At 40.6% G+C, this 5,000-nt stretch overlaps 1 protein-coding gene across 3 annotated transcripts in view; it reads left to right on the top strand.

Moving 5' to 3' along the window:
* LOC135104266 (uncharacterized) overlaps positions 1–5,000 on the top strand; it is a 105,635-nt gene that overhangs the window by 35,455 nt on the left and 65,180 nt on the right. The window lies entirely within an intron of this gene.

Here is a 5,000-nt window from a genome sequence, read left to right as displayed (position 1 = left end):
TCCTCCTTGGTCGCCTTCATCACATCCTGCTATCGATTCTATTTTATTATCATTTACTTTTTTTTTCCTTCATCATACAAACTTTTTTTTCTCCTCCCTCCCTTGCCATGCTTTGTACTGGGAAGAAAAGGGAAGGCGAAGGGAAGGAAATGGGGAAGCAATGGGGCGAAAATAGGGAAGTCTTAGGGTTGAAGACAGGGAGAGAGAGAGAGAGAGAGAGAGAGAGAGAGAGAGAGAGAGAGAGAGAGAGAGAGAGAGAGAGAGAGAGAGAGAGAGAGAGAGAGAAGTTAAAGCGAAATCTCATATACTCCTTTTCTGATTCATTTTTGCCAAGAGTAGAGCAAATATACCGTGACCGATGTGTGTGTGTGTGTGTGTGTGTGTGTGTGTGTGTGTGTGTGTGTGTGTGTGTGTGTGTGTGTGTGTGTGTGTGTGTGTGTGTGTGTAACCTTCGTGATGTTCCACACACACACACACACACACACACACACACACACACACACACACACACACACACACACACACACACACACACACACACACACACACACACACACACACACACACACGGGCGAGGCGGGAACCCATCTCGTGTTTGCTTCAAGGTTATGCAAGAGTCATTCTGAGATAAAAAAAAAAAAAGAAAAGAAACACACCTTGATTCATACTTGTCCAGAGAGAGAGAGAGAGAGAGAGAGAGAGAGAGAGAGAGAGAGAGAGAGAGAGAGAGAGAGAGAGAGAGAGACTACTGTAGGGTAATTATTCAGATTTTTCTTTTTTTCTCTTTTCATTTATTGTTGCGTATCATAAGATTAATTTTATATCTCTATCATCATAATTTTCTTCTTTGTTGTTGTTGTTGTTGTTGTTGTCATCATCATCATCATCATCATCATCATCATCATCATCATCATCATCATCATCATCATCATCATCATTATCACCATCATCATCGTTATCACTATTATCATCACTTACAATATAATTTTTTTCCTTACCAAGACGTGTGAGAATTCTCCCGCAACACCATCTTACATATAAACAAAAAAAAAAAAGTCGAAAAAGAGAAAGAATCAGGAGGGAAACCGAGAAACCGAGGCGACAAGGATTTAATTAGAGCGAAATTACGCCAAATGAATCACCTGTGGCTTGGTAATTAGCAGGGAGGCGCGAATGTGACTGTACGTAACTTTTTTTTTATGTGTAAGGACCGAGGGGGAGAGGGAAGAGGTGGTGGGGAGGGGTGGGGGGTGTTATGCATTATCGATCTTCTATTTTACTCTCGCATTGCATGACAGTGAAGTAAAAGTTGTTACGACAGGATGGTGGTGGTAGTGGTGGTGGGGGGTGGTATGTATGGTTATGATTGTATGATTGTGCTGTGTGTATGATATTTTGGTGGTAATGTCGGTGATTGCAAACTGGTGGTCTTCGTGGTGATTGTGGTGGTGCTGGTGCTGGTGATGGTGGTAGGGGTGATGTCTTTAAGATGCCTGTGGTGGTGATTGTATAGTGGTGGTGGTGGAGGTAGTGGTGGTGCTACCTACAGAGAGGTGCTTTCCTATATATTTATAAATCCGAGACACCTGGATAGACTGCTTTCTATATATATACCTAAACTATTATTGTTTTTCTTGTTCTCACCTTTTCCTCCATTCTTAATCTATTTTTTCGTCGATAATTATACCCAGAAATCATTGCACTTTTTTCCCTCAACGACAAACAGGAAACTGGTTCACATTCAGTCCGTAATCTGGGACCTCCATCAACCTCTTACGAGATACACACACTCTGCAACAGGAAATGAAACCAGCCTTCAGAACACCAAACTTTGAGACACAAGCTCTTTTTCTCTAACACTCCTCTCTAATCACGGGGATTTTTTCAAAGGCCACAGAGATGATTAGTCGTTTTTCATGGGTGCGTTTTCCATTTAAGGAGCATAATTCTTGTTAAACTATTAGTAGAACCATGAACACGCCCTTGAAAACGCCAGTAACGTCCTCTATGAACATTTGTTGAGGTAAAATGATGAAACGTTCAAGAATACGAAGGTTTAGTCTGTCACTGAGATGTTAGTTCTGTTGCTCTTTTGTTTGTGTATTCGTTTCTTCCACTTATCTCTTTCTAGTCATCATATGGCGCTGAGATTTCAGTCACTCAGTCGATCAAACCATCAAACAATTATCCGTCTTGTCACAGCATCACGGAAAATCTATACTTGAAGGTCATTTGCTTCATCAGTCAAACGCTGAATCCATCTATCATTCCCGGTCTTGTCGATGCATCACGTGGAAATCTATACACCGTCGAGATCATTTTATTGAATCCATCAAATCAACACATCACAAAAGACAGCCTCGCGTTATGGCAGATTGAGTTAGTTACCTCAGATTACGTTAGCTTAGACTAGGTTATGTTGTATAGTGCAAGAGTCTCCCAAACTTATATTCCTCATCCGAACTCAAGAAGAAAAGCGAGTAGTGTTCGGAATGTGATAGTTTGAACTCCAAGGACTCTGATATATAATTTTGTCGATGACCTGAACTTCGTACGCTCTATGCGATACAAGTAAGAGTCTCCCAAACTTCTGTTCCTCTCCCGCACTTGAGAAAGCCAGCGAGAAGTGTCAGCAATATGAAGGGTTCAGCTCCAAGGACTATGATGATATGTAATACTGTCGATGAGTTGAACTTCGTCTCTCATCTCAGGGAACAGTTTCAAGGGGATGGAACGCGACTTGACTGACTGACTGAATAAATGATTGGATTTCAAGCATTCAGGGTACAGTTATTCAGTTCATTCGATTCGCGGATGCAAAAACGTGTGCTCTTTGAGTGAATTATGTATTATTGTGTATTGTGTGAGGAATGCTACACAGGACTTGAGTGAACAGGAAGAGAAGAACATGAAAGAGTCAACATCTAATACTGAGTGCGTACATATATAAAATTAGGTAGATTCAAGTATTAGTCATCATTCATCACTGACACTAGAAAAGTTACACAGAATTCTTTACATAAAAACAGTCCACATCTAATATTGAGTATACTTAAATATGTACGAGTAAGATTAGACAAATACAAATACTAGTCATCTGGTATCACCAGTGCTAGAAAATTTGACAGAATCTTGAACATAAGAGCATTAAAAAGAGAAGATGCAAGAACCCGTTAGGCCTACACGTGGCAGTCCCTGTATTAAATATCCCTGCGTATTTCCACCTATCACCCGCATTCATACATTTATTTATTTATTTATGTATTTATTTTTTTACCTATTCCGTCACCAAGTCCGTAAAATAATTGTTGGGTTCTCATGAAGGGAAACGGGTGGTGTAGTGGTTAGCAAAGTGCGTTGATTTGTGGTGGTGAAGGTGGTGGTGGTGGTGATGGTGAAGGTGGTGGATCTCGTGACGGTGGGGAAATATTATTGGTGATGGTGGTGGTGGTTGAGTATAATTGTGAATAGAAAGTGTGATGATGGATGGTAGTGTGATTGAGAGAGAGAGAGAGAGAGAGAGAGAGAGAGAGAGAGAGAGAGAGAGAGAGAGAGAGAGAGAGAGAGAGAGAGAGAGAGAGAGCACAGGTGTTCGGTGAGAATGAATAGCAATCAATATTTTCCCTCCCTTACTGAATATAGCGAGGTAAACACACACACACACACACACACACACACACACACACACACACACACACACACACACACACACACACACACACACACACACACACACACACACACACACACACACACACACACACACACACACACACACACACACTAGAGAGAGAGAGAGAGAGAGAGAGAGAGAGAGAGAGAGAGAGAGAGAGAGAGAGAGAGAGAGAGAGAGAGAGAGAGAGAGAGAGAGAGAGAGAGAGAGAGAGAGAGAGAGAGAGAGAGAGAGAGAGAAAACATGACCCCAGACGAGTGACCTTTTCATTGACAGCATTACGAGGTCATTTAGTGCGGAAGGAGAGAGAGAGAGAGAGACAGAGGGAGGAGGAGGAGGAGGAGGAGGAGGTCAAAGGGTAAACGTGACAGATAAACTCTATCATTGTTTGAGTTCAGGTGTTTTAACGAAGCAAATGGAGCAGAAGACGATATAATACATCGATGAGGCGTGGAAGTGAACAAGTGTACAGTGTAATCTCTCTGTGTACGATGTCTCTTCTCTGTTCCTTGTGAGGTGAGGCAGGCAAGACTGAAGGATAAGAGGAAAGAAGGCCTGGAACTCCTACTGCATGAACTGCGTGTGTTTGTGCGTTTAACTGTTGCCTTGCCTGGTATATATATATATATATATATATATATATATATATATATATATATATATATATATATATATATATATATATATATATATATATATATATATATATATATATATATATATATATATATATATATATATATATATATATATATAGATAGATAGATAGATAGATAGATAGATAGATAGATAGATAGTTAGATAGACAGACAGGTAAATAGACAGATGGATGGGTGGATGGATGGATAGACCTTCAGTAAAGAGAAAATAGTATTTTTCTCTATGGTTCTGTTTGTTATGATAATGAATTTACTACTACTACTACTACTACTACTACTACTACTACTACTGGAGATTTTGATATTATTGGTGAAAACAGACATCTCTCTCTCTCTCTCTCTCTCTCTCTCTCTCTCTCTCTCTCTCTCTCTCTCTCTCTCTCTCTCTCTCTCTCTCTCTCTCTCCGCTAATCCATCCCGTTAGGTCAGACTGGTAATTGATTTCCCAACTCACCGCCAAAACCTCCACAAAGCTTCTCCATTGATTCCTTTCTTACTTCCCTTCACGAAAAACACAAGGAAGCTAGCGTTGTCACTCTGACCTTGCTGCTGTCTGGCTGGTTGTCTGTCACTCAAAGCATGGTGAAGTAGGAATCTCTTCTACTACTACTACTGTTATACTACTGCTACTACTACACTACTGCTACTACTATTGCTATTGTTACTGC

The sequence above is a fragment of the Scylla paramamosain genome, chromosome 10 (assembly GCF_035594125.1).
Source record: "Scylla paramamosain isolate STU-SP2022 chromosome 10, ASM3559412v1, whole genome shotgun sequence".
NCBI classification, from domain to species: domain Eukaryota; kingdom Metazoa; phylum Arthropoda; class Malacostraca; order Decapoda; family Portunidae; genus Scylla; species Scylla paramamosain.
This window is presented reverse-complemented; position numbering and strand designations above follow the sequence as displayed.